Source organism: Euphorbia lathyris, chromosome 2, assembly GCF_963576675.1.
Source record: "Euphorbia lathyris chromosome 2, ddEupLath1.1, whole genome shotgun sequence".
NCBI classification, from domain to species: domain Eukaryota; kingdom Viridiplantae; phylum Streptophyta; class Magnoliopsida; order Malpighiales; family Euphorbiaceae; genus Euphorbia; species Euphorbia lathyris.
In genome coordinates this window covers 35,534,379-35,554,002 of record NC_088911.1, presented here as the reverse complement: position 1 = coordinate 35,554,002, position 19,624 = coordinate 35,534,379, and the positions used below count along the sequence as shown (strand labels likewise).

The 19,624-nt window shown below is 33.2% G+C and overlaps 1 pseudogene; it reads right to left on the bottom strand.

Annotated features, from left to right (window-relative positions):
* Positions 1-11,372: 11,372 nt before the first annotated feature.
* LOC136216840 (F-box/FBD/LRR-repeat protein At1g13570-like) lies at positions 11,373-18,067 on the bottom strand (annotated as a pseudogene).
* Between the last annotated feature and the right edge of the window lie 1,557 nt (positions 18,068-19,624).

The window sequence follows — 19,624 nt, the reverse complement described above, 5'->3', positions numbered from 1 at the left end:
AAGGGTGGAGGTTGAAGAATATGATTTTATAAAGGGTATAAAAGTAATGTTATATTTATTGGATTAATTTTTTATTTTTAGAAAAGTTAAATTGCTGAGGTGGCATGTTGACTTCGGGTTGACCAGTCACAATTACCTGTTGTACACTTTAGTGGGAGGTCACCAAAAGGTTGTACATTTTAGTGTGCAAAATTGAAGGTTGTACACCAAAGTGTGAAAATAGGTAAAGATTGTACACCACGTATGTAATTTACCCTGCTTAATTGAGCCAGATTTGGAGAAATAAGCAGTCAGCTTCCCGGTCTTGCCCAAGATGGAATCAATCAGACTCACACTCTGGGCGTAGCTGCGAGTTCAAATTACAAAAAAATCAATTCACAAGTTCGAGTTTATGGATAATTGAATTTTAAATTCTTAGCTTGTTAGACTGGCTAATATGTGAAGAATTGAAATTGCAAACTTGTTCATGCGAATCAAGCAATGATTAAAATAATAGCAAATGCACAAAAAAATAACTACTTGCCCATTTGATGATTGAAAAGACATGAGAATACTTTTAGATTTTGTTCTTCCATGATTACTAGTAAAAAAAAGATGAGTATGGTAGGGAAGAAGAGTGTGTGTAACGTGATGTTCAAATGGAGAGGAAGAGTTTTGTAATTTTTTGAATTTTTGAGTGATTTGGGTTGTAAACCCCATATCGGGTCACATTAAAAACTGTTAGGGATTATTGCCAGTTAATCAACTGTAGTTTGATCTTTGTTCGTTAACCATTGATTGAATAAAACCTTTTGGATCCGTTTAGGGATAAAAACTTACCCGGAATGTCTCTTTTAGAGACGATTGAAGAATCCACAAAGTAGCAAAATCTTCGTAGTCAGGTGCACGAACAGCTATTGAGCTAGAACCGGTGCTAGCCAAAGAACGGAGAAGAACTAGAGAGATTATGTAATTTTTCAAAATATTCACCCACTTTCCATATGAGTGTGGTCGAACTCAATATTACTCCAAAAAATCAATAAGTTGGTCGAATATCATAAGAACTAGTCTTGTACCCGTGTGATGCACGGTATGCATACTATTTTTAAATAATATTAAATATAAATAAATTAATATTAAAAATGTATTAATATGTAGTTTACAATCTAACTAATTTTACTATAATAATTCACTATAAATTATTAAAAATCTCTTTGAATAGTACATTTTGAGTACGATTACATATCATTTTTCATCATCAGAATAAGAATCTTCAATCTACTTTTACGTTTGACTCTAGATATACTGCAATATACATTTGACCATGATTAAAACCCGGACAGAGTAGATATAAATCAACATGTGAAAGTGATTGTCCTTCACTTTTGTTTATTATCATCACAAAACAAACCGCCAAAAGGATATATATTAGTTTTAAAAAGGTTACTAAACTTTATTTTACTTTAATAATATAATTGAATAAAGTCATCACAATCATTTCAAACATAAAAATCCATCCATATGTGAGGACAGACAGATAAACAAAAAATTTAAAAATTATATATATTTTATTTGATTCAACTCTTTGAAATTGTCAAGTAGCACTAAAAAATATAGACATACACATGGTTGTCATAGTATATGTAGCAAAGTTTTTTCCAATTTAATGTGACTTGATTTTGTTTGTCTAAATTGGTTAAACTGAGTTTATGAAAATAAAATAAAAACAATGAATTTATTGAAACAAAATAAAACTATGTATTTTTTTTAAAATTGGCCTCAAACTTCAATGACCATTATTACAATTTTCTTAATAATAGAATAATCTATAATTTAGATGGTGCCCGCTATCCTCACTTCCTTTAAAAACAAAGTAAAATTACTTTGTTATTTTTAAACCAATGATACAAAGACAAGTCACATGTTATTTTTTAGAATTCTTTACGGATCAACTTGCTACCTTCTCTTCCAGTCTCTTCCAATTTTCCTTTCTCCTCTCTCGATAGTGGCGAAGAAATACTACACCTTCATCTTCGACTTTCTCTTTCTTCTTATCCCCTACACCTTCATCTCCGACTTCGACTTTGACACCTCAACCTCTCCATCCTTTACATTCAGACTCCTTAGCCAATTTCTATCATTCTCAAGTTTGAGCACCAGCTTGAAGGAAAAAAAGAACTCCGATTCGATAGCATCTAGAGTAGCGAAAAAGGTGAAAAACAGTAAGAGCTCCTTCTGTGGCAGTAAAAATCGTGGGTATCTTGACTATTGATTCAATTTCGACAAGAGCGCATTCGATAGCATCCTCTTCTGGGCATCTAGATCGATTCCTAAGATCCTCTTATGCACTACGTTCTACTCCTACTGCAGATAGATGTCGACCCGCTTGACTGCTTGACTTTGCCTGCTTTCCTGTCTCAACAATAAGATAAGAAAGGAAATCAATCACTAAGCTTCCTAATTCATTATCCTCTGTATAGTCCAGGGCGTGTTGTGTTCAAGATTTCACCAAAGTGAGGGAAGTTTCAGTCATAAAAGGCCTTTTGATCATCTTGTACTCCAAAAAACAGGTGAGCAATCTGATCAATTGATTTTAATCATGGGGATTTATTTACATTGAACTGATAGGATTAGATTATATGTTATCTAGCAATTTCAATTGACTGAATTAAATTAGATTTTCCAATAATCACTTTATTTGAATACTGAGAAAGCTCTCAACCAGAACCCAGTAGAAACTTGGTAAATGCTTGGACCATTACTACATCAATTCTGTTTTTGATGACATCCTTTTACATTAATTTTCAATTTCTGAATTTTAAGCCCATTAGTTGGTTTTCATTATTCTTATGGCTTATATATTGTGGTCTTTGGTTTGAGCATACTTGGTTTTGATTACTTGGCTAATCTATTGCTGGTAATAATGCAAAATATATGCTTGTTTGAGGAACAAATGCTCCTTTAGTAATTAGACGTAACAGAAAGATTGATTTTTAAGAAGTAGAAAAGTTGAAAAAGAAGTAGACATAGAAAGTAGTCAATTTGAATTTGATGATAATGGTAATTAATACAAGAACTTGTGTTTGATAATGAGCAAGTCTATTGTGAGTTTAGGGATGATTGCTCCTTGGAGTAGGATTTTGGTTTAGCATTTTGGGTAGGCATAAAGACCATTTGGGCCCCTAAATTATATAGTCAAAACCAACTAGCCCCTCATTCTCTTTAAATCATCAAATGAGTCCCTAACCTTTACAAAAACCAATATTTGAACCCAACCCCTTATCTAAAGAACAGAGTAAACCAGATCCTGAAAATTGATTCAGTCATGAAGGTCTCAAATCTTTCAAAGATCTACAAAGATGGATTGCAAAATGCAAAGCTACACAATGGAGGATTTGCTTTCATATCACAAGAAAAAACGGCATCAGATTATGCTGAAATTTGGTTTCTCCAATCCAATAAACTAAAACGGAGCACCTTTGGTGTTTTGTTCCCAAAACCATAAGAAGCCATGTAAATGAAATTGAAAAAAAAACGAACAAAAGAATGGGAAAGTTTAGCTTGAAAACATAAGTGAAAGGAATAGTATATGTATATATAATCGAAAGGTGAAGAAGAAGAAATTATTTGAAAATAACCAGTGATGGATAATTAAAGAGGAAGGAAGGATAATAAATAATGGGAATAAAAATTATAGATGCAAGTTGATATGTAGAAGTAGAAAAATGGATTTGGGAATCTATTATTTGAAGAATGAGAAATGAATGAATATATAAATGAGTAGGAGTTCGTGATGCATTTTAATCTATTTGTAAAATTATGGTAAAGTGTTGGTTGGAGAAATAGATGTGTTTTTCACGGATCAAATTTCAAGATGATTGGATAGCTCTACCACTTTCATGGACGAACTCATGCTGCTGATTCTCTGGTTTACTCTGTTATTTATAGAAGGAGTTGGATTTAATTGCTAATTTTTGTAAAAGTTAGGGACTCATTTGATGATTTAAGGAGAATAAGGGGTCAATTGATTTTGACTATATAGTTTAGGGGCCCAAATGGGCTTTATGCCTTTTGGGTATATACAAATACAATATTGATGCTAAGTTAATTCATTTTAATGTCCCAAGTATTAGCATTGTAGAAGTTTGTTTTACTTGTATTTAACATGCTTGTTCTTCCTTTTTTTTCTGCCTCATTTCTATCGGTTGTGCTTATTCAATTGCACTTAGGTCCTAGTAATTAGTTCCTTGTTGACTTGGGTATTTCTCATGTTATAAGGGTTGGTGGCTCTTTCCATACATATGGCATATCTTTACTAGGTGTTGGGACATCAGTGCTGATGTTTCTAATAATAACTCTGAATGTCAGTACACAATGAGATTTTTTTGTAATGACTGTCAGAGATTAATATAAGATATATGATTGGGCTTTAACTATCAGTTCGAGCTTTTAGTTCAATCGGTTCCATGATATGGTATCAGAGCCAAAACCAAAACCTAAATTTAATCCCTCTAATCCTGCAATTTTTCAATTTTTTTATTTCTTCCTTCTTATTCTATGCTTCCGCTGACCTGCTTCTTTTCATCTGCTTCCTATCAATCTATTGATTACAGTTCAATTCGTTACCCTTTGTACAATATCAAATTCCAATTCGTTACCTTTTGTTCAATATTAAATTCCAGTTAGTAACTTTCTTCGCCTTTATTTGTTCATTCTCATTCGGATTTTGTTATTCTTGCAATTTTTCTTTTGATTCCTCAATTCCGCCGACTGCCTCCTTCCTCCCTGCTCATCATTTTTTTCACGCGTTCATCATTATTCATGTCTGTTTCTGAGTTCCTCATCTGTGTCTTTTCTTGCTTGCGGTTTGTGTCTGCAGTCTTCTGTTCTTCCTTCTGGTTTGTCTGTGTTATTGGTTCTTGAGTCAGTGATTCTCCCCTTCACTTTTTTGTTCATCTATGGCTGATTCCCAGCATATAGTTACCTCTGCCCCTACTACACCAGCAATATATGTCGCTGCCATTCAAAAGAAAATCTCCTGATTATCTATCATGCGTGTCCAGCTTTTCTACCTGGTTATTTCTTCTTTTTCTTCTGACATTCACCATCTAGCTTGTGGGTAGATTTTGTCTAACTTTTTATTTCCTCCGATTTGTTCTTGCATTTCATCATTAATTTTTTGAAAAACTTCTTCTTTATATACTCTTCTTCTCCCTTCTTCCACTTATTCACCGTTTTCCCCTTTCTCTCTCTACTGAATCAACGCTCACTCCGTCTTCTTCGTCTAATTTCAGCACTCCTTTTGCTTTGATTTGATTTCGTCCATTGCTGATCATTAGCAGCTCTTCTAATCGGTGTATTCGTCGTTGTCTTCTTCCCTATTTGCTTGATTGATTGAGTGATATCGATTCTTTGTCAGATTTCTCTGTTATTTGTGATCATTGAGGTTTTTTTTTTTGGTTCAGGGTGAGTGGTTATAGCTCGGGGGTGCCAACCTAGTTGGGATGTCCGAATGTTTCCCCCTAGTTCCAGCCTTTACTCATTGAGGTTGTTTTTGAGTTTTTGGGAGGTTCAATGTTTTGTTGCTTGGCTAATCAAACTTCTTTCTTCTTCTTCCCCGGTCCATCTTGTTCCAAACCTAACACTATTCTTCGTCTGTCTATCATCTTCAATTTTTAAAACGCTATTACTGGTTCTAGTTTTCAGTTGAGTTATTTTATTTCCCATTTTTAATCAGTTTAACCAAATCCTTTCTATCTCTTCTTTGTTCCCTGCTTGTCCAACTTCTCTCATCTTCTCTGTTTCAATTTGAAATTCCTAAATTCTACTATTCTCTTTGCCGAATCAAATTCAATCTTCCTTTCTCTTTTCTCTTAATTATTAATAGTTCAAATTCTGTGGGATTCCTTATTATCAATCCTATTTCTTCCTTCTTCTCTTCCCAATTCTGTTTTTTTATCCATTGTTTTTTATTTTTATTTTAGCATTTTATTTATCCTCTAAGATCGGATCAATCCACTTGAAGATATGGCTTACGCCTACCTCTTTAAATACATCATCACCGGTAACACTAGAGTTGGAAAATCATATCTTCTTATTTAATTCACTGATTGGAGGTTTCAGCTCGTCCATGACTTGACCACGGCATCCGCTTCATTCTGACTAATCAAGTTGCGGCTATCTTAATCAAGCCTCTTGCAAGAGCTCAGTGCGTTATACTTTGATCTTGCCTTTTGGTTTGCTCTCGCTATCGACTTGAGGGAGGGTGTTGGAGATAATTATTGTTAATTATCTCTTTAGATATCATTAGATACTAACGGATAACTATTAGACTTGTTTAGAGTTATCTAATAACTAGTGTTTATGTTTATCTATATTACGTATTGGCAATCCTAGTTAAACTCTAACTCATGTAATCTACTATATATACAAGGCTCTATAATCAACTCTGATTGAGGGAAATTCATTAAACACATAGTATCTATTCTATTATATCTCTATCGTATATTCAACAATGACAACAGTACATTTTGATGTATTGTTCTTCTCAAAGTCGTGGTTTTCTTTGCAGGTTCATTTTGACAGGGTGCTATGATGGTTTTGGAAGGTGAAATAGGGCAGACGCTTTATGTACCCTTTCTAGTTTCTGTGTTAGAATTCTTTGTTTCCTTTTGTAGTTAGCCTTCCTTCTGAAACATAATAGATTATGATCCAATTTATGTAAACTTTTGTCTATACTTCAGGGTTTGGAAGGCTACACACACATACTCGAGGGGCATGATGATGCTATTACTTCTGTACGTGTCCTCAACCCAAGAGGTATAAACAAGGAACTATCTCTTTTTGCTGAGCCATCTTCCTTGTCGTCACTTCTCTAAATGTTCTATTGTATTTACTTGCAAACTAAAGGATGAACACAAGCTTATTCGTAATAAAACATATTCAGTGTTCACCTACCTATGACCACAAACTGCATGCTGTAACAATTAATTCCTTTTCAAATTCAATCTGATGGAAAATTTATTCTGATGATCAATTGCCATTCTAGAAATTGATGGTGCTGATACTGAGGCATCGCTAAAGAACTAACTAAATATTATATTCAGAACACGTATATTTGCTTACTCTGAAATTAATCAATTGCTGATGTAAGTGGGTTTGACAAATGAATTTGTTGAAGTGGGGGAAGGAGATGGTCATACACAAATATGAAGTGCACTTGCAATTTAGTGGCTTGCTATCATTATCGTTTTGCTGGTTGTTTTGTTCACTACGAAAAGGATAAAGCTGGATCAAATAGGCATATGACATATTTATAAATGATGGAATGAATTCTTCATATGTTTTTAATTGGTATTGTGAGACTTAGAGCAAATGTGACCAAGTTGTCTTTGATTTGTCTGCATAGGTTTCTCATCTAAAGAATATGGGGAAGTTGGTTGAAAATATCTTACATGTCTATGTTTTTGTTTGTTGTTCATTGTGTTGAATTTATAATTTAGTTGAGTTCCCTTCAATCCAAAATTATATGTTTGAATCTTTTATAAGTAGTATGATGAAAACAAATGTGAATTCCGGAAGTACTCCTTTGAAGAAAATGACATGTAAAAAACACGACATTGCATCTTCTAAGGTATGTATGATATTTTTTATATATATATTTTATTCGGTTTTGTAAGATGATTGTATTTTTATAAGAAATGTAGTTGTGGTTTAAGTTGTTATTAATATGATGAAGCAAATAAATTAAAGACAATCAATAAAATAGATATTATTAAAATTTTCAGGTATATTTCGAAAGTCGATGCTCTATCCGCAAGTTTGTGAAACTAGTATTGAGTTTTGATAAACAGAAGACTGATGCCGTGAAACAACTTGGACTAGATGGTCTTCTTAAAATTCCAAATCAAAGCTTGAAAAATAAATTGATTGTAGATCTTGCGAATAGTTTTGATGCGGATAAATGTGAATTCCATGTTCATGGACGCACATTAAAACTTGCTGCTACAGATATTGAAAGAACTTTAGACCTGTCTTCGGAAGGTCAAGATGTTAAAGAGTTCTTAGGTGACTATGACATTAATATCTTGAGTCGTTTAAATATTCCTGAGAAAATGGTTAATGTTATGGAATTGTACAATGAGCTCAAAATTTTACCTAGTGGTGAGGAATTCCAAGCTAAGTTTTTATTGTTTGCTCTTAGTACAATTATTGCCCCATCTTCAAGTATACACGTTCCCAAAAAAAATATTGCCCTTTTAAATGGCATGTCTAAAATTAGAAGTATGAATTGGGCTGAGTACACATTACAGTGTCTTCGAGATGGACTTTCAAAGTTCAATGGAAGTGATTATAGTGATGGTAAACAGAGAATTAACGGTTGTATTTTTCTATTGCAGGTATTACATTAAATTTTTATTTAATATTGATTGCCTTGTTTGCGATTATAAAAAAAATTAATAGTTGTATTTTTTATAAAGTTTATAGATTTTTTATTTGGAACATACATATATTGGATATCCAATTTTATCAATGAGCAAGCAAGAGATTCCAACAATACAACTTTGGGATGCTAGTGTTGTTAATAAAGTTCACAACACGATTTTGAAGAAGGAAGGTATTAAGAGTGAAAAGGTATGCAATATATTTATATCATTTCACTATTCGTGCATTTGGAATTTGTAAATATTAAACCAACAGTTGAAATAATTGATTTTATTGCGATGTTTTGCAGGTTAAACTTTTATATGGAACTAGTACGGAGTCTTGCTAATGAAATGTGAGTTAACTCCGAAGAATGACATTTCTAATTTTAAAAGTAAATATAAATTATGAATATGATTTAATATCGATTCGTATTACATAGGATATTCGCATTGTGATCCAAGATCTTAAAAACGATATTCACGTGGCAACATAAGATTTGAAAGTTCAGTTGGAGACTTACAACCTTGAAATTTTGAATACCAGTATTGAAAAAGCACAAAATGTCACCGGTGTTAACAACTTGAAAACTAAAATTATTGATTTAAGAAATGAAGTTAGAGATTTCAAAAGTAATGTGCTATTGAAATTGGATCAAATAGCAATTACTACATCAGATTCCTCTTCTCGAGGCTTTCATAATCTATCTACTGAAGTATCAGATCTAAAAAAATTGTTGAAGGGAATATTGAAACAAGAACCTCGTTTGCAAGATCCAAAAGAAATTTTTATTCCAGTTGAGGAACGCACTCCAAAATTTTTTAGTAAAGTCTTAGGAGCTGCTAAACAAACAAGAGTCCGTAAGAAGCGTAAATCAAAGAAAGAATTACCTCACCAACCATGTCAAAAGGTGCGTATATTTTTCTATTGTTTTTAAGCTTACACTTCAGAATAATTTTGTTAAATGAATATTATTTTAACTAGTGTTGGTCTGATAATATTCACATGTAGACTTGTTCTCCAATTCATATATCGAGCTCAGGATCTATTATGGATGGAGCATCTAAGCACATGTTGAATGCAATAAATCCAAAATTATCCAATCAAAACAATCCCATTTTTGTGAAAGTTGAATCAAGCAGTGGAAGTAAAAGAAAGGAAAGGGAATGTTCCCCAGTTAGGGTAAGAAACTGTATTTGATGTTTTGCTAATTAAAATATATGATTTTCATATACAAGTGTTTAGGAGTTTGACACATTATATATATATATATATATATATATATATATATATATATATATATATATATATATATATATATATATATATGTAGAGTCTTAGTAAGGAGGATCTGGAAATGTCTTTTAAAGAGCTAGACGATCCTATAAATAATATATGTGATTTGATATTTGAAAAGCAACAAGTGATGAGGTAATGAATTAAAATTGAAATGTTAATTATCATTTTGAGTTTTTTTTTTTTTATTGGGCTTGTATATACATAATAAGTTCTATATATTATTTCAGATGTCCCAACCCTTGTGATTTTGGTGATGCACGTGCCACTATGGAGGAATTATTAAGCTTGCACCCGAAACAATGGATATGTTCAGGGGTAAGAAATGTATGCATGTGTTTCATTTACATTAGTCAAATTGAACATATTCCAATTTAATATATTTTATCATATAGGTAATAAATGTAATGGCAAAAGTATTAACCCTTGAAGAAAGAAAAAAGAAAAGAGGTTGGAAGAGATGGTACATGCCTGCTTATTTTTCGGTATGTATCAAATATAAGTTGGAACTATTATTTATTTATTTATTATACTCAATGTTCAACTTATTTGTTTAGCAACTAGTTTTACAAGAAGTACAACCTCCATAGGATACGTTTATTAAATGTTTCTGGAAAAATGATAAACACGTGACACGATTAGGGCATGTTGAGCAAGTAAGTCATCTTAAATTTACTGTATATTTTGAAAATGATAATGTCTTGATTATTTTCGCAACATTTTACGGTTATTTTTTAATGTCTAATAGATTTTCATACCAATAAATGAGGCGAACATGCATTGGTATTTACTGGTGATAGACTTCAACAACAATAAAGCCATACTATATAACACTCTTCGAGAAATGAACCAATCAGTTAGAGAGTCGACAGTTAAAAAATTGGTAATGTTCTGATGACCTTATTTCATTGAAAAATTGTTAAATATATTTAACTTAGAGCATTTACTATCATACTAACTCAAATTTAGTTGTTAACCTTAATGTTTTATTTACAGCTAGTATTCATGGATAATCTTTTCTCACTGCCTCAATTTCAAGGAAATGAGATCAATTCATGTTCATTTATTAGTACATATCCAATTAAGTCTAAATATACATTTCAACAACAAAATGGGTAAGTATAACTTTTGTTTCTTTCTTTAATACGTGGGTTTTGTGTTCTTTGTTCTAAAATTTCCCTACTTAATCAATGCTATGAATTTTATATTTTTGTAGCTTCGATTGTGGGGTTTATGTATTACAATACATGCGTCATTGTTTCTTGGAGATCCCTTTTGTGGTATATATATTTTTTTATTTTATCTTAAAATCCTAACACATCATAATAGTTATATATTGTCAATTATGATGTTTAGTGACATTAGTACTCTAAATTAATTATGTAGGAGGCAGATAAGGAATCTAATCAAATGCGGCGTGAGATTTTATATTGGATTATATCAAATTCTTCGAATATACAATGCACTAGAGTTGTATATGCAGCTTTTAATTACAATTATATGCACGGGGTTAGGAAAGGTCTTCGTACAACATCAAAAGTTCAAAAGGAATTGAAGGATCTACAGCCAAAAGTTACCCAAAATTCTCGCATGTGAAGTTTCAGTATGCTTCTTGCAATCATTTGATTGTTATGTCAATTATGCAAATCGTCTTTGCCTAAATACTTTATAGCTTAGCCAAAATAACTATTATTTTTGGGTTGCTTCATAAAAACGTACCCAAGAAACCTGATAAAAATATAACTTGAAGTTTGCTCGAAGTGCTCAGCAATGTCATCAGTCATATACATGGCAACAGACATGGCAACTAAAAGTGGGGTATTTTGAAGGCAAATATCCTTGAATTCACCCTCCAAACACAAGCACTTGAGATTTAAGGCATCAATGTTAAGAACCAAACTATCAAAATAGGACAATGAAAGACTATCAAGAAGAGGACAACCAGATATCAAACTTTCAATTGTCTCAGGAGCAACCAAAACTTGATAAAGATTGAGTTTTTTCAAACATAAGAATCATTTGAAGCTAGGAGGTGGATCAAATTCACAACGAGTAAGCTCCAAATGGGTCAATTTCGTACAATTGAAAAGACTTGAAGGGACCCCTAAACCATTCTCCTTCCCCTAATTCAAGATTCAACTCTTTGATACCAGACCTTGAGAGGAAAAGTAACCACTGATCAATATCAGGGCAACATTGGAGATAAGAAGTGGAAAGCTTAAACTCGTGAATGGGGCCTTGATGAAGAAAGAGTGTTCGAGTGATAAAATTGATAAGATTGCTTTCCACAGCCCCTTTGTCACAATAAATTGGAACACATTTATCATCAAAAATCAGGTGAGTAAGGGAAGCCCGTCGATACCTCCATTTGGTGGATAAGATGCTTGTTCTTACAGTATCTCTTATGGGCCATCGAGTTAGAATGATTTCAATAATGCTTTGAGGCAGATCACTGATCAAATCCTGAGCCTAAAAAAATGCCATTAAAAAATGCTGGTTCAGAAGCACACGCTTCAGTACTAAAGGGAAAGTGAACTGATTTGGTGAATGACCCGAATCAATCATAATTTATGCACAGAATTGATAAACTCATAATAGATTAGAGAGACAAAAAGATTAACGGAGAAAAATCATTAAGCAAAGATGAAATCCACAGTTAGTAGAGACAGAAGAAGAAGAAGAAGGATAGAGAGGGATAGATACCTTCAATTGGAATCATCGTACAGAAATATAGGAATTGGCATCTCTTCTCTAACCAGACTACAAAGAAAGCGGCTCGTAGTTACAGTGGCAGAAATATAGGCTCATTCTACGAGAGTTTGAAGAACTAGAAAGATCTAGGGTTTTGGAGGGTTTTGAAATGGGACAAGTGAGCTTACTGGTGGCAGCGATGGAGGCCACAAGACCTTTGGTTGAAAGACAAAATGAGAAATTAGATTTTCACTTTGGCTTTTATATGATGTCTAAAAGATTGGGCGCGTTAAAATTTTAGGAACTTTTTGCTCCCCCGCTTTTCTAATATTTGGTTTGTAACCCCCTCACTAGGATCACATGATATCTCACACAATATCAGTTATAAATATGCTTTCAATTCTCAATCATATAAACTTCAATCTCATATAAACTTTACATATTATACATAAGAGAAAGCATTTACAATTTACAATACACGTTTAAGTCATTATCCTACATAGAGGATTTACAAAACAAAAGTACATCACAAGACTCCAAAATGCCTAGATGAGAATGGACTGACACTACCGGTGCGACCTTAAGCAAGAAGAACTCCACCTAACCTGTAAAATCTGTTGGCAAGGGGTGAGCTGCCTACTCAATAAACATATTACGCATATATGTATATAAGAAAGTAATGTAAAGAGCACAAATCAAAATATATCATCAGTACCAAGTTAGAATTTTCAATAGAAAGATATTCATTTGTTTCACTTAGTATAGTAATACTTATTTTAGAAAGGCCTTACTATACTTAGACAATATATATAAAATGGTTATTGGGCCCAATCTGTATCCCGGCTCACTAAATTCGGAATACAATCATCTGCGCTACGGAGGAGTTAAACTTAACTCACGTACTCATATATCTCAACACATGTGCTTCCGGCTCATAATATTCGGATAGCACTCTCAACTTAGACCATTTCACATATCCATCTAAGCAAGCTCATATTCATTTATAATCCAACCATTATCCAGTTCCAGTATGTGTACAAGGCTCAACATGCCGTATTTACTCATAACACTGCAACATACTCAATCATACCACTTTCATATCTATCACAACGTATCGGAAACACTCAAACATTATTCACATCATTCACATCAGATTCAACCACATCTCACACTCAACAAGTCACAAGCCACAATACATTCATACACATATATAAGCAATATGCTTACCGTCGCACTCAGTTTGATCTATTCTACACGATCGGGTGTGCGTTCAATTCCACCTTGTCCTCCTAATGTCACATAACATTTATACAATTAGCCATAACATAAACTTAATGAAAATATAAACTAATGAATGCTATATGATTTACAAGACACTAACTCCACAAAGTTTATGCAATCTAATCATTTTGTCTTAGACAATCACATGACCTACTTGCACACATTCTGCCATAACTTTCTCTATATGAATCCAAATGCTCTGTTTCTTAAACCTAATGAAACTAGACATATATGGGTATAACATATCCAAAATTAAAATTAATATCCCTTCTACACAATATATGGCATGCAAAATGATTCTGTCCTGTTTCCAGCCAAGAAACAGACTACCCAGCTTTGCATCTACCATAATGCACTCAACCTAGCTCACACTAAACATAATGTATTGCCAAATCCTTTTATATACATATACTTAAAGTAGTTAGGTACACTTTTTTATAAATAAGCTTTCCCAAATTATGACTCTAAGATCCTCAAAATGCTACATCAACATGCCTACCTCACATGACATTAAATTTCGAGGCAGTCATGTTCCATCTAGGTTTTCTTCATCTATATATGGAATTAAAGTCCCATATTTTACAGAGGGTTGCATAACATATATGGGAACATAGTTTATTCTTTATGTATCTTCAAATTCGAACAATTTCAAGATGAAACACATGCTCCAAATGACTGAAAGCAGTACCCTATATTTCTGTTTAGGGCACTTGATACATATCTTTCATTTGGACAGCATAAAACCAATTCAAACAACACCAAAACTCAACAAACTCAATCACAACTCATCCACAGCAAATCCTATGATCATACCTAGGTATTTCAGAATCTCAAACTCATAGAAAACAAGCTAAAATAACATGCTAACCTTCAACTTGTGTCTATCACCTAGTATGCTTCCTAACTTGACTTGTTTGGCTTGAAAATGGAAGAAATTGGAAGAGTTTTGTTTGGAGGGTGTTAGGGTATGAAAAAGGAAAGTTTTTTGCAGCTCTCTTCGAAAATATGGCTGAAAATAATAAGGATGAAGTCTTGTACATCCTTTTAAAGATGAAGAGGTGTTGTTTGTCTTACCTTGGGTGACACCTCGTGCTTTATTGAGGTGCTTTCTCACAAACATCAAATTCAGCCCTCCTAAAGTGTAAGTTAATCAATTTAGGATATATGCATTTATTCATTTAAGTCCTCACTCAATTAACCAATCGTTACATCTTAACGACACACTAATCACCTCCTAATCGCATGGTAATCACATTATGCATATGAAACTTCTAATGACAATGTGATGAATCTAAAATGTATGTATTCAATCATGAAAACATATATGAATGTGGGAAGACTCATATGTTAGGGTTTTGGGGATGTTACATGGTTTCCGCTTTTTTATTTTCGTATAACAATGACAATGATTTATTCGCACTGTCGTCTGATGGTTAAGTGACTTTTTCATCAAAATCGCGTTTATTTTTTAGATGACAGAAGACTATAATCGTAACGTCATTTGAGAATCGAGCGCGTTTTTAATTCCGCCTTCAGATGACATAATGTTAAAATACTATCACGAAAAAAATTCAGACGACACGAAAACAAATGTCTGTCATGTATCTTGTGTCATGTGAAAGGGAAAATGGCATAGTGATTATGCGGGAAAAGCAAGGATTGTGAAAATGTTTCCATGGGTTCCTAGTTGTCGTCAACACAACTTTAACTAAAATTGGACCAATAGTTTTCAGTAATTAAAAATGTAAATATAATGAAGCAAACACCAGAGTTTTGGAATTTTTCTTTTATATTTACTTTAAAATGAGAGTTTTGGGTTATAATTAACCGAATGGAAATAATTACAACCAAGAAAATAGAAAATTAATATCCACGATGTCAAAAGCAATAATAATAATTGAAATTGAAATGAACAATTGAAATAAATTAACCGAAGCGGTGAGCAGTTGCGTCGAAGCATCACATTGAAACGTTGTGTCTGCCTGAGGTCGTTATCCCGAGACTGATGCTTGACTTAAGTAAAATGCGTGTTTAGTGGCCTTAATTGATTGGACTTGAGTATAGGTAAATCAGAATTGACGTGATAAGATTGATATTTTGGCTAGGAAATTGAGTTTGTAGTTGTGAATTTGAGTAGAAAAACGAATCAGAATTGTGTTTGATCGGAAAAGAGCAAATTATACTGAATCAGGGACCTAGATGGACGATTTTAGTGGCTAAAATCGGACAAAGGGGGCTGCTGAAAATTGGTGTTCAAATTGATGAACAAAAGTTTGAAATTGTAGAGATTGTAGCTAAAATTGATGATAAGAATCAAAGATTAATGATTGGAATTGGCTCGGAAGCTTGAGAATTGTATTTAGGGATGAATTTGGACCGAAAAAGGGACTGAATTTGGCTAGAAAGATATGAATAGACTGAATATATTTGAGAATTAGATTGATATGTGTTGTGTATTTGTTGTATTTGATTTGTTGATTGATTATTTTTATTGTTGATTTGGTTGGGTTGGGGGGAGGGGGTTGAATGAAGATGAAGAATGTTATTTATAGGAGAGATTTATGCCCACTAAGCATACACTCACCCACTACTCATGCCATGATTCCACCTTGAAGAAAATAGAGTTGTGCTTCTTTGATTTTAGGTCTCAACTTGGCTTGTGTAGTTTTGACCCGAAATTGCATTGTGTTTCTGCAGCTGACTTCGTAAAATTCCTACTCTCTCTGTGTTCGTTCTATGATGCTGCTGAAGATGGATCCAAAAAGCTGGGGACGTCTATTTTCTGGATCCAAGCTCACTTCTGATGTCCTTGAACGTTTAGCTCCCCGAATAATTTAATCAAAAGTGGCCAGAGACTTATTTCGGGTTTTCCTGCACTTTGAAATTAGTTTGATGTCATTTTCCACTTTGTCACCCACTAACCCATGTTCTTCTCTCCTTTGACTATTTCTTTTTTTGATTTTATATTTTTTATTGCTTTTATTTCTTTTCTTTTATTTTCTTTATTTTTACACCAAAAATAATAAAAATGACAAACGATAGGTTATAGTTATAACCTATGGTTTGAATGTGAATAAATGTAAAAATTGACAAACTTAGGTTATAATTATAACCTATGGTAAACATATAAATAAATATAGTGGCAAATATTTGCCACTATTTTTTTGCCAATTTAAAACCACAAATGTGGATGGAGCAGATCCGCATCTATATTAGTCAATGGTCTTTATTGATTTTTTTTTGTTTTTTTTTTCATCCTACCCATCATCATATGTTTGTTCATGCATTCACATACCCATTAAATTTATTTTATTTTTATTATAAATTAAGTTTATTTTCTTTAATATTTTAACAGTCGACCCATTAAAGGGACTGACGGCCGATGCTTACCTATAGGTAACGGCGCCATCACCCAAGGTGATGGTATTTGTCATCACCTTACTAGGTGATGGTGCCCTCATCTGGCAAGGTGGTGGCACTCTATTTATTTTTTAAATATATATATATATATATATATATATTATATTTATTATAATTTTTTAATATATATTTATACGAATTTTTTATGAATAAATCCTATGGGTATATTTCTAATTTGACAAATTTTAGACTGAAAATTAAACTAAACATTTCATAAAGGTTTTCATCATAGGATCCGGACTTCAGTGTCTACAACTACCCCTACTTACTTTATCATGCGTTGTAAAGTGCATGCATTTTGAAACAAAATTGATTTCAAAGTAAATGTTTTGCAAAACGGTATTTTGCCCCTACTTTGAAGAGGTTGACACAAAATGTGTGTAATGGAACAAAGTAGGATAAAGTAAATATTGATATGGAGTCGGAGCGATTGCGACCCAAGTGATTGTTGGTGCATTGTTTCTCATTCCGAAAACGTTACCAGACTTATTGTAAAAATGGCGTTCCCCATTCCGAAAATGACATGAATTGCCGATGTATTATTTCCCATTAAAAGATTACTAGACTAACTAAGAAAAAATGTCGTTCCTCATTCCGAGAATGACATGAATTGCCGATGTATCGTTTCCCATTCTGCAAACATTACCAGACTTACTAAGTTGAAAGTCATTCTCCATTATAAGAATGACATGAATTACCGATGTATTGCTTCCCATTCGAAAAACGTTACCGGACTTACTACGTTGGATGTCGTTTCCATTCCGAGAGTGACATGAGTTACCAATATATTGTTTCCCATTTCGAAAATGTTATCGGGCTTACTGAGTTGAATATCATTCCCCATTCCGAGAATGACATGAATTGTCAATGTATTATTTTCCATTTCGAAAACGTTACCAGGCTTACTGAGTTGAAGTATTCCCCATTCTGAGAGTGACATGAATTCCCGATGTATTCTTTCCCATTCCGAAAACATTATCGGGCTTACTGAGTTATCGATGTATTGTTTCCCATTCTGAAAACGTTACTAGGCTTACTGAGTTGAGATGTCGTTCCTCATTCCGAGAATGACATGAATTGTCGATGTATTGTTTCCATTCCGAAAACGTTACCGGGCTTACTGTGAAAAATGTTGTTCCCTATTCCAAGAGTGACATGAATTATTGATGTATTATGGGATGATTAGAAAATCAAGAATAATGGAATACGTATTTTGGGTTTCTGAAACGATATTTTATTCAGAGTATTTTGGTAAAGCTTCGCTAATTTTTGGTGTAATTTTTGTCCTCCCTTAGTTGCCTAAAGAGCTGCTATTTATAGGCTTTAAATAGGGTTCATGGTTGAAGTTGAAATTAATTAAATATGGCAGGCCTGAATTGGATTTTTTTACCTTTTGTTTCCATAAACCTAAAAGCAAAAATTAGCTTTGTTTTTTTAAAGGATAAAGGGATAGCTGCTGACAAATTAGGGAACGTGGCTGACATGTGCCAGTCACGCACCGACACGTGGCTCCCTCTCCAATCTCATTTTCGTTTTATTTTTAGTTTCGAAAGTGTTATTTTCGACCTCCGATTTCGATGATTTTTATTATGTTGGACTCGTTTCGACGAGATGGACATTTTTATGTCTACCTAAGGCTAAAAATAACCCGAACTAAGGTTATTGCTCATTTTCATTCCGAATTTTATCCAAAAACTTCATTTATTCATAACTTCTTCGTTATACTTCCGAATTCAGCCCAGAAAAGTGCATTTTGACACTCTTTGGGGACACTACCTACTAAGATATCCTAAAACTCATTTTTTCTCTCTTGAAAATTTTGATTTTGGATGGGAAAGGATTGATTTGGACTTCTTAACATGAATTTTTCCGTGATCCAATTTCCATCATATTTTTCCAATCATCTTTGAAGGTTTTCATAATAGGGTTTCGACTCCAGTATCTGCAACTGCATGAACATCATGAATCTTTCACAATTAAGTGTTGCTATAATAATGCTAGAAATAGCAGTGAAAATTTAGTTAAAGATGGTTGGAGGAAGCTCTGACATTAAAGTTAGGAATTTAATTTGGCGTGCATGTCATGAAGTTATGCCTACAACATATAATTTGATATGAAGGTATGTGAACATTTCTCAAAACTTCAAATGTTGTGATTTGGGGATGGAATCTAATTTGCATTTTTTTTGAACTGTCCTTTTGATGCTTCTGTCTAGGATTGTACTTTTTCAATTTCTATGCCACAATTTGTGCATGGTTTGTTCTTTGATTGGATGGAGCATATTTTTAATCACTTTAGTACAAATCAAAGTTGCTTATGGGCCTTAATCATTTGTAGTTTATGGTGTATCATGAATAATTTGGGTTGGAAGGACAATAGACCGACTGTGTTTGTTGTGTTTCGGTTGGCTTGTTCATTTCTTAGAGACTGGCAGAATGCCCAATCTATTAACCTTAATGTTTGTAGGATCAACTCTATTTCTCATAGTTCCGCTGGTCTTGGGGCTTGGATTAAGCCTCCTCCATTGATGCTC